The 11,686-nt window shown below is 52.0% G+C and overlaps 1 pseudogene; it reads left to right on the forward strand.

Moving 5' to 3' along the window:
- The first annotated feature begins 660 nt into the window (after positions 1–660).
- On the forward strand, positions 661–1,534 carry LOC144297673 (glyceraldehyde-3-phosphate dehydrogenase pseudogene; annotated as a pseudogene).
- Positions 1,535–11,686: the final 10,152 nt, after the last annotated feature.

Here is an 11,686-nt window from a genome sequence, read left to right on the forward strand (position 1 = left end):
GCATTATGGTCTGAAAATATGCAGGGGACGATCCCAATCTTTTGGTATTGGTTAAGACCCAATTTGGGACCCGGTATGTGGTCTATTCTGGAGAAAGCTCAATGTGCACTTGAGAAGAATGTATATTCAGCTGCGTTTGGATGTAAAGTTCTGTAAATATCGGTGAAATCCATCTGGTCCAGTTTATCATTTAAAGCTCTTGTTTCTTTGGAGATGTTGTGTTTTGAAGACCTGTCGATTGTAGGAAGTGCTAAATTTTATCACCAAGTATAAATGTATTATTATCTAAGTATGTCTACCTTTGGTTATTAATCGATTGATATACTTGGCAGCTCCCACATTCAGGGCATAAATATTCATGATTGTTAGGTCCTATTGTAGGATAGATCCTTTAAGTATGATATAGTGTCCCTCTTCATCTCTTACTACAGTCTTCAGGATAAAATAGTGTCCCTCTTCATCTCTTACTACAGTCCTTGGGACAAACTTTAATTTATCTGATATAAGTATGGCTACCCGTTTTCTTTTGAGGACCATTTGAATGGAAAATTGTTCAACCTTTTATTTTCAGGCTGTAGGTGTCCTTCTGTCTAAAATCAGTCTCTTGTAGACAGCAAGTACATGGGTCTTGCTTTTTTATCCATCTGAAACCCTGTGCCTTTTGATGGGCACGTGAAATGGGGCGATACTGGTGCTGAGTATGTTGTGGAGTCCACTGGGGTCTTCACCACCATGCAGAAGGCTGGGGCTCACTTGAAGGGCAGGGCCAAGAGGGTCATCATCTCTGCTTCTTCTGCTGATGCCCCCATGTCTGTGATGGGTGTGAACCACGAGAAGTATGACAACTCCCTCAAGATGTCAGCAATGCTTCCTGCACCACCAACTGCTTGGCTCCTCTAGCCAAAGTCATCCATGACCGCTTCAGCATCGTGTAGGGCCTCATGACCACCATCCATGCCATCACTGCCACCCAGAAGACTGTGGACGGCCCATCTGGGAAGCTGTTGCGTGGCGACCGAGAGGCTGCCCAGAACATCATCCTTGCTTCCACTGGCGCCGCCAAAGCTGTGGGCAAGGTCATCTCTGAGCTGAATGGGAAGCTCACTGGCATGGCCTTCCGTGTCCCCACCCCTAATGTGTCAGTTGTGGATCTGACCTGTCGCCTGGAGAAAGCTGCCAAATATGACAACATCAAGAAGGTAGTGAAGCAGGCATCGGAGGGCCCCCTCAAGGGCATGCTGGGCTACACTGAGGACCAGGTTGTCTCCTGTGACTTCAACAGTGACACCCACTCTTCCACCTTGGACACTGGGGCTGGCATTGCCTTCAATGACCACTTCGTCAAGCTCATTTCCTGGTATGACAATGAATTTGGCTACAGCAACGGGGTGGTGGACCTCATGGTCCACATGGCCTCCAAGGAGTAAGAGCCTCCTGGACCACCAGCCCCAGCAAGAACAAGAGGAAGAAAGAGGCCCTCAGCTGCTGGGGAGTCCCTGACCCAACTTAATCCCCCAACACACTGAGAATCTCCTGACCTCCAATTTACATCCTAGAAACCAAAGAAGGGGAGGGGCTTGGGGAGCCCTACCTTGTCCTGTACCATCAATAAAGTATACTGTACCCCGCCAAAAAAAAAAAAAGATATGAATTTAGTGTCATCATGATACCTATTCAGTCCCTGTTTTTGTGGATTGTTTCCTTGGACTCTCTCTTTCTTTTACAGGGTTCCCCTTAATATTTCTGGCAGAGCTAGTTTGGAGGTTACATATTCTTTCAGTTTCTGCCTATCTTGGAAGCTCTTTATCTCTGCTTCTATTCGGAATGAGAGCCTTGCTGGATAAAGTATTCTTGGCTGCAGGTTGTTCTCATTTAGGACCCTGACTATATCCTGCCAGCCCTTTCTGGCCTGCCAGGTCTCTGTGGAGAGGTCTGCTGTTGTCCTAATGCTTCTCCCCATAAAAGTTAGTGATTTTTTATCTCTTGCTGCTTTAAGGATCTCCTCTTTATCTTTGGAATTTGCAAGTTTCACTATTAAATGTCCAGGTGTTGATCGATTTTTATTGATTTTAGGAGGGGAAATCTCTTTATCTCCTGGATCTGAATGCCTGTTCCCCTTCCCAAGTTAGGGAAGTTCTCAGCTATGATTTGTTCAAATACAGTTTCTGGACCTCTGTCCCTTTTGGCGTCCTAGGGAGCCCCAATTAAATGTAGATTTTTTCTTCTGAGGCTGTCATTTATTTCCCTTAACCTATCCTCATAGTCTTTTGTTTTTCTCTCTTTTCCTCAGTTTCTGTCCTTGCCATCAACTTGTCTTCTATGTCACTCACTCGTTCTTCTACCTCGTTAACAATCGTCGTTAGGAACTCCAGTTTGGATTGCATCTCATTCAATTGATTTTTAATTTCTGCCTGATAAGATCTAAATTCTGCAGTCATGAAGTCTCTTGAATCCTTTATGCTTTTTTCTAGAGCCAAAGTAGCTTTATAATTGTGCTTCTGAATTGGCTTTCTGACATTGAATTGTAATCCAAAATTTGAACTCTGTGGGAGAGAGGACTCTTTCTGATTCTTTCTTCTGAGGTGAGTTTTTCGCTCTAGTCATTTTTCTCAGTGTGGAGTGACCAAAAACAATTTGTACTGGAAAAAAGAGAAAAAGAGAAAAAAAAAAAGAAGAAGAAAAAAAGAATAAAAAAGGGGTGTGGGGAAACAACAGAAAGAAACAGAAAAGAAAAAACAAGGGGGAGTATCCTCTTATTCTACATACTGTAATCCTTTGACTTCCCCTGCAACATTTCAGTGGTGCTTGGTCAATAACTTGCTTTTCCCCTGACATTCTAGCTGGTCTTCTGGGGGGGGGGCCTGATTCTCAGATGTGTGCACCTGGGGGAGCTCTCCAGCCCCCTGCCAAGTGCATGGGTTCAGTGGGAGTTGTTTATCCTATGAGGCCCCTGCTCAGTCCCAGGTACAGACTGACACCAGCAGGGACAACAGTGGTGGCGGCCAGCTGCCCAGCCCTGGAGTCAGCTCCCGCAGTAACTACTGTAGCTCCCAGTCCACAGGGGCCTGGATGCTCCAGGGACGGGGGCCGCTGATGTGCACAGCTCGGGGCCACCTGGCGGCAGGAGTGTCCTTGCTGTCCTGTGTCCTCCTGGCCTCTGCCTGTCCCAGGGAGCACCGGATCTTGGGCTGTGTCCCCCGGTGCCCTGGGCTCCGGGGCCTGCGACACTGTGAAGGGACCTAAAGTACCACGATGTATAATTTAAAAGCATCAGAGTAAATTTTGTGTGAAGTTAACTTATCCTTTATTACAAATAAAATTCATAAGCCATTATAGAGGTTTATGAAAAACACAAAATATAGAAACAGTGCAATAACAGGGGAGGGCAAGCCTTCTGCTGGGCTGGATCCATCACGAGCCCCGTGGTAGGAGCTGGGGAGGAGTCTTGAGGTGGTTCAGGGTGTTGCTCAGGGGTTGAAGCCAGTTGCTCCAAGGGCAGGTGGCGGCTCTGGCACTTTGGGGACCCCGATTACAGGCGCCAGGGCCTACTCCTCCTCTAGGGTGGCCAAGGGTGCAGGAGGCTCCTCTTCATCAGGGCAGGGAATCAGAGGTGCGACCACCACGTGCACTGATTTGGACTCAGGAGCCAGCATCATGGCTCGGGCCAAGCCCTCAGCTCCAGCAGCCGGGACTCGCTCGATCACCTCAGGCCCTGAAGCTTCAGCAGGCCCCACAGTTGGAGCTGGGGCGGGCTCTTGGGGTGGTTCAGGGTGTTGCTTGGGGTCCAAAGCCGGTTGCTCCATTGAGTTAGGTGACTGCTCCAGCACATCGGCAACCTCGATAGCAGGTGGTGGTGCCTGTTCATCCTCTAGGGGTCCCAAGGGTGCAGGTGGCTCCTCCAGGGCAGAACAGTGAACTAGAGCAGTGACCACTATCTGCAGGGGCTTCGACTCAGCAGGTGGCATCTTGGCTCGGGCCAAGCCCTCAGCTCCAGCAGCCAGGACCGGGTCAATCACCTCAGGTCCTGAAGGTGGAGCAGGCCCCACAGTCGGAGTTGGGGCAGGCTCTTGAGGTGGTTCAGGGTGTTGTTCTTGGGCCGAAGCTGTAGTTCCAAGAAGACAAAGTATCATCACCAGGATGGACTTTCCACGTCCTTCACAAATCAAGGACACTCTTCTGACCATTCAACGTGTGTGAGTGCAAGAGCCCTGGGAGGTCTCCCCAGACTGCAGCCCGTGGGGATGGGGGTGTGAGCCTACCCACTGCTCCCGGCCCAGCTGCACAGAGGCTTGATCTGTGGGGCCCACACTGTCCCCAACTCGGCCAGCCCCAGTCCTCCTCACCCCCAGCCTCTGGCTCCACTGGATGGAGGCGTCTGAATTATTTGAGGTAACACCAGGCATGGTTTTCCAGGTCTGGGCCTGGCATGTGCTGCCCCATGAATGCCAGCAGCTTGGTCAGGGAGGGAAATTCTGGGAGCTGATGAAAATCCTCTGATTAGTAGTCCAGCCAAATGTCCAGTATGCAGGAGATGGCCCGGGGGAAGGACAGGTGGGCACAGGCATCAGAAGACAGGGCTCCCTCACACACAGGTGTCCCAGGGAAGCCCTGCAGAAACCAGGGCCCCCAGCCTCCCACTCGGGGCTGTCGAAGGCCAGTCCTGCTCCTTGTCCACCTGCCACCTGATGGTCCTGCCTGCCACAGGCCTGCTCACTGAGGAGGGGCTGGCACGAAGCCTCTGTGTGTGGGAGCCCACGACAGGCAGTGTGATCATCACTGTCTTTCCTGGGGAAGTGGGACTCCCTCCTCAGCCTGGCTCCTGGCCCACTTGCCCCTTGAATCCACTGGCAGGCGTCTGGGGAGGCGAGGCATCTGGCTTGTCATTGCCCTCACTGCACACACTGTCGCTCTGGGAATGTCCAAGCAAGGAGGGCTTGGGCTCTCTGTCTTGCCAGGCCTTGGCAGGAGCTGCCCGGTACCGCCACCTTCCCTCCTGTGGCTCTGCGCTACCTCACTCACCAGGGGCCCCCAGGGGGTGTCCTTCCACTGACTCTAATCTCCCATCTCTCATGGGGCAAGGGCCGTCTTATCTGTGAGCCCTCACTGGCCCTACTGAGCACTTGCTGTGCACCCAGGTCCAGGTGCCACCAGATTGGTGAGTGCAATGCTCCCCACAACCTCTGCTCTGGGGCCCAGGTGTGGGGTAGGCAGAGGGTTGGGAGGGGGTGGGCATGGAGAAGGTCTCCTGGGGGGTCCCAGTGCTCTCCCACAAAGCCCACACCCCATCCACGGCTGTCCTTTGCTCTTTTCCTGAAGGGCCCTTAGACCTTTACCCTGTCACAGGAATTGCAGATGTGTGGGGTGAGGGTCCAGCAGCCCTTCCGACCCACAGCCCCCTCACTGCCCTCCTGGAGAGGGAAGGCCCTCCTGCATGAGCCAGAGCTCACTCACATTTTCCACTGCTCTAGGACTCCGTCGTTCTCTCATAGGCAGCTACGATGCATCCATATCTAGAGGAGGGCGGGGGCCATCACATGAATCATCCTGTGGACGCGACCTCTCATCATGGGGGCTGTCACCCTCTGACACCTGACTAGTCCAGAGCCCTGGGGGGCCGTCAGCTCTGTGCACGGGGCCACGGGCAGCTCCAGGAGAAGCACCTGCACCTGCTGGGGCTTCCTGAATGCTTGAGGAATGAAAGAGCTCTGGCCAGGCCCATGGCCAAAATCCGAGTGGCCTGGGGCTCCCCGGTGTCCCCGGGGTCCCCCAGTCTGGTTGCCCCAAGACACAGACCCCCGATGGACTCTCAAACCTCCCTTTCAATGGGAAAACAGCCCAGCTCAAGACCCTGGTGACGGTGGGGGAGGCAGCACAGGCTTCATCATGGGGAGAGAATGACGACTGGGGAGCACTAGCACAGCCCCTCAAGCCGACCTGCCACAGGCCAGGCCCGAGGGCTTCCCTACAGGACCCGACTAGGCCCTGTGTGACTCTACTCCAGTCGGAGGAGCAGCCCGGGGGTCCAGGAAGTTCAGAAACATTCCCAAGACTCCCAACCAGTAGGTGGTCCATCCCACTGGGCTGTGGAGGGTCAGGGTGCTCACTTTGTAAACAGCAGGTCCAGCACCTCTGCAGTGCTGCCAAATACATGATAGTCCTCTAAAAAATTGAAAATATAGATGTTGTCCTTGCACAGCAAGGCTGGCAGCAGTTCTTGTACTTCGTGCTCCAGCAGCTCTGTCCGGCTGGGCTTCATTGGGCAGATCTATTCCACTTCACAGTTGAGGCCCTCTCACCCTGAGGTGGGACAGAGGGGACATGCAGCCTGCACTGTAGCCACCAGGAGGCCTGGGAGTTGGAGCGCAGACTAAAGCCCGAGCTCTTAGTGGCTGGGGGGGGGGGCAGGAATCCCCACAGCAGGAACACGGGGCTTGATGCCTGCAGCTCAGTCACTTAGCATCTGACTCTTGGTTGTGGCTCAGGTCACGGTCTCAGCATCCTGAGATCCCGCCCCGGGCAGGCTCTGTGCTTGGGGCAGAGTCTGCTTGAGGAGCCTGTGTCTCCCTCTCCTACTCCCTGCTCTCTGCCTGTCTCTTAAACAAACAGACTATCCAATAAAGAAATAATCTTAGAGGATACATTTTCAAAAAAAAAAAAAAATTGGATCAATACAAGGACCTCAAGTGGGAGAGGTTAGTATCCCAGGTCCGATACTCAGCTGAGTTTTAACAGCACCTCCCTGCGTTAACGGCTTCACCCCTTGAGTTTGACCACACGTGCCTCTCTTGAGGTGCCAACACGGAGAACTTTCCTTGGGTGGGAGGGCCCAGGGTGTGAGGGGTGCAGGATGTTCAGCACCACCCTGTGATTTGGCAACAGAAGGGAATCCCATCGAAGTCCTGCATCAGTGAAGGGCTCAGTGGCTGTGGGAACTGACTGGCCTTCTGACATGTTGTGCAGCACACGAGGTCCCTGTGCCTGACTCCGGGATGGGGGGCAGGGATGTGCTCCTTCAAAACCTAACTGCAGAGCAATAGACATAGTACAGTGAGCCCCGTGTCCCTTTGGGAAAAAGTCTCCCAACTCACCAAGACCATGCTCAAGCCTTGGAGAAAGTGGGGAAGGACCTCAGGCCAACAGGATCTCCTGGGAGCACCAGTTAGGAGAAAGCATAGCACAGTGCAAACTACTGGAGACTGCGTGCGATGAGACATGGTGTGTCTCTTTTTTAAAAGTTTTTATTATTTATTCATGAGAGACACAGAGAGACAGAGACAGAGAGAGGCAGACACATATACAGAGGTAGAAGGAGTCCCCATGCAGAGAGCCCTAGGCAGGACTTGATCCCAAGATTCCAGGGGCCTGGGTGGAAGGCAATCGCTAAACCACTGGGTGACCAGGGATCCCCTGAAGGCTCTATTCTGATATTCCTACAAATCTGTGCACAGGGACTCTGCATCTGGCCCAGGCAGGGGCAAGGCCATGGAGGCAAGTTTGGGGAGGAGGGGAATCCAGACTCCTGTGGGAGCAGGAGTCTAGGGGGGAGCCCAAGGGTACAGTAGCAGGTTGGCTTCTGCCCCTGGGCCCTTCCTGCCACATCAGGGCCCTGGGTGTCAGGTGGCCTCAGCCCCTGCACTCACGTTGAGCCCATGCTGGCCTCTATTAGCTGTGCAAGGGCAATTCCCAGTTCCTCGAGGTGGTGGGACAGATGACCCATTCCTCCCACTCCAGCCCCCGGTCCTGTGTGGAGCTCTGTGAAGACAGTGCCTGGCAGCCAGGCAGGAGGCCTCAGTGGCCGGTCTGGCTGCCTTGGCTGGGCCGCACACCCAGCTGACTCCATTCCAGACACACCACAGCACAGTCGGTGCACACCTCCCCCAAGGAGAGCAAAGGGATGGTGGCTGCAGGGCCTTGGGTTAACTCTGGGTTAGGTAAGAGGCACCTCAGGAATCCTGTTTCCACCCTGTCCACCATGACATCAGGTGACCCTGAAGGGATCACCCACCGGGGAACCTGCTGCCCTGCAATATCCTCCAGCCTGGATGCAACCTGCCCACACATCCCTGTTTCCCTGAAACTGAAGAGGAGGGGATGGGGCTGCCCAGGATGGCTGGCACAGGTGGCCTGGCCTTCCCTGCGCTGCTCTGTATTACCTTACGGAGCCTCCTGATAAACACCCTGAGGTGTTGGTTTTTATGGTGGAGCCAAAGTCTACAGCATTTGAACAAGTGGCATCCCTGGGGTTCCTGGAATCCAGAGTCCCCAGAAGTGGGAAAGCAGCAAGAGAACATCTTTCAGTAGCGGATGTCTCCAGCCAAGTGAGCCTGAGGTGGGGCTGCACTAGAATGTGGGTGCCTGGTTACAGGGGTTCCAAGTTCTATTGGGCTCTGTGTCAAGGAAGTGACCTCACTGCCTGGGACCCTCTACCTGAGTCCACTCCTGGGGGAAGCTTCAGGAGCAGTGCTCGGGGTGGCTCCCCACTCCGTGCAGGCAATGGCCTGTGTGCACACAGTGACACAACCGCACGCCTCTCCACAGGCCCCAGGGAAGGGCTGTGTGCAGCCAGGGCCCCAGCCTGGAAACACACCTGGGTTCAGACACAACTTTCCATTCTTCCCCGCTTTTGACCCCGGAGAAGCCGTTGTGCCCGTCGGGGATGGTCTGCGTCTTGCCTGTGGGCTAGGGATTATCCTAGCGGGTGCTTCCTCCAGACGTCCCTAGGCCACTGTGGCATCATATCTATGACATTGGAGGCGGGTGTCATATGCAGGAAATACCCCCAACCACATGTTCCTCCTTGGTGTGTACATGCGTCCAAGCCCACAAGGTCCTTTTGCACACACGTGGGCACCAGTACTCTCGTTCAGGAGGCCCAGAGGATGACAGTCCCACCGGGGGAGGATGGGCAATAGCTTCCCATGATCCTAAGCTCCTGAATCCAAGGCAAACCCTACAGAAGGTGTTGGTGGAGTCTTGGCCTAGAAGGTGTGAGGGCATCCTTATAAGAAGCCCTGCCTGTCGTGTGTCATGGGCCATTCCCTCATTTCCACTGGGTGAGCTGCGGACAGCGGTGCACCCAGTGGGTCGCCCAGACCTGGGCTCTTCCTCAGATTGGAACGTGCTGGAATGCCTCCCGTCTGGGCTGTCAATGCCTACCTCCACCCCTGTCACATCTCCATGTCTGTAGCCAGTTCCATTCACACAACCTTTTCCCAGTCCCCTCAGGAAGGGGAGGGGCAGCCTTGGCCCCCAACGGAGAACACAGAACTGGCTTCATGCCTCCTTCTGCCTCCTTCCCAGGCTCTGATCCTGGCGAGGCAGTGGCCCTGCTGGAGCTTCACCTCCTCCTCTCAGTGGCTCCCTGGAGCCCCAGCTGCTGCGTTTGTCAAAGCCCCACACTTTGTCACAGCATCACCTGCGGAGCTCAGGACCCAGAGGTAGCACCAGGCTCTTTTCCTAGGGAGCAATTGCTCTTTTCATTCCTGATGATGTTCCGTATTTTGTTCTTCTTCCCCCCTGGAGCATGAGCTCTGAGAGGGAGGATCTGGTCTGCTTGTCAGCTCTGGCACTATCTTGCTCAGGGCTCAGTGCCTGAAGGAGCAGGTGGGAAGACCCATCCCGCCATGGGCCAGCTCAGCGGTGGGAGCTTTATTGATTTGGGGCATTTTTAAATACTTGTGCTTTTCTTTTTTTTAAAGGAAACTCTGTGCCCAATGTGGGACTCAAACTCATGACCCCAAGATCAATAACCACACGCTCTTCAGACTGAGCCAGGCAGGTGTCCATTGGTGATTTTAAAACTAGTAGACTGATAACTATTTCAGTTAATTTGGTGATGCCCATTTTGTAGTTCTATCCCATTATGCTGAATTACCAAGTGACTCCTCCAATGTCAGTACCGCGTCAGCACAGATTTCCCCACCTGACAGTGCTGAGTGGCTGTTCAGATAGGAGCCTGAACTCGTCCACGGGGTCGTTCAGGAGCCAGGGTGGCTCCTCCATGGGCCTCCTCCATCCCCGGGAGGTCATGCATCTCTGCAGCCAGCAACACAAGGGGAAGACAACAAACATAGGCATGAGGGAGGGGGTCTCCAGCCAGGTCTAGCAGGCCTGCATGTCCACCTTTATGCTCACTCTTTCTGTTATTTTTTAGAAGTAGTATTAATTTTTAGGATTTTGTTTGTTTATTTATTTATTTATTTATTTATTTATTTATTTATGAGAGAGAGTGAGAGAGAGAGCATGATCAGTGGAGACAGGCAGAGGGAGAGGGAGAAGCAGGCATCCCACTGAGCAGGGAAGCAGAATCCCAGGAATTCTGAATCATATCCCACAAAACAGAGAAAACACATGGCCAGATTTGCTCCATGAAACAAACAAAAGGCATCTCCTCAAACTGAAGGAAAATTTTCTACTTGAAGTATAGACCGTCTGAGCAAAATGAGAGCAAGACTGGTGTGTGTGTTTGTGTGTGTGTGTATACATATATATGGAAATAATGCTGCCTACTTGAATATGGATATAAAAATGAACATGACCATTTATGAATATACATGGATGTAAAAAAGGGGAATGAACATTGACTGTTAAAAGTAAGAATTAGTGTGTTTGCAGGCATGAAGAATTGAAACATATGAGGGTGATCATAAAAAGGCAGCATGATGTATCAATCTGGTGAGTCTTCAGACTGTTAACAAGTAGGAAACCTGCTGTCAGCCACAGAACTAAGTAGACAGTAGGCACTGAATCTCCAGCTTGACCACCAACTGAACTGAAATACTGTTGTGTATCTACGCACACTGACAGAGAAACAGAGAAACAGATATAAATGTAGACACAGGGATCCCTGGGTGGCGCAGTGGTTTAGTGCCTGCCTTTGGCCCAGGGCGCGATCCTGGAGACCCGGGATCGAATCCCACGTCAGGCTCCCGGTGCATGGAGCCTGCTTCTCCCTCTGCCTGTGTCTCTGCCCCTCTCTCTCTCTCTCTCTGTGACTATCATAAATAAATTAAAAAAAATTAAAAAAAATAAATAAATGTAGACACATATGCAGAACTAGAAAGTTAGCAGAGGAGAAGTAACATCATTGAAGATCATTAAATAAAAAAAAGAAAGAAAGCTGAATCTTGAATGAAGAAAATGGAGTAATTAAAATAGAATAATGAAAATTAATTCATCAAACCAAAAAGCATAAAGAGGGAGAGGGATAAAGAAGCAGGAGCACATTGATGACACAAAGAAAGCAGCAAGCCTCGAATGTAAGTATGATCGTGCCTCATGGATTCCATGGAACATAAGTCGAGCAACAAGCAGCACTTTCCAGCAAACACCTAAGCTAATTATTTTGTTTTGTTTGTTTTATTTAAAGATTTTTATTTATTTATTTATGAGAGTGACAGAGAATGAGAGAGGCAGAGAGATAGGCAGAGAAAGAAGCAGCCTCCATGCAGGAAGCATGATGGGGGACTTGATCCTGGATCCTAGGATCAGACCCTGGGTGGAAGGCGGACGCTCAACCCCCGAGTCACCTGGGGATCCTAGACTAAGCTAATTAAAATGTACAAGTGATTGTGTCATACTCCGTTTGTAATGTGGTAAAATTTCTTTTTACTAAGAAAGAGAGGGCAGCCCAGGTGGCTCAGCAGTTTAGCGCCGCCTTCAGCCCAGGACCTGATCCTGGGGACCT

The sequence above is a fragment of the Canis aureus genome, chromosome 25 (assembly GCF_053574225.1).
Source record: "Canis aureus isolate CA01 chromosome 25, VMU_Caureus_v.1.0, whole genome shotgun sequence".
Classification (NCBI taxonomy): domain Eukaryota; kingdom Metazoa; phylum Chordata; class Mammalia; order Carnivora; family Canidae; genus Canis; species Canis aureus.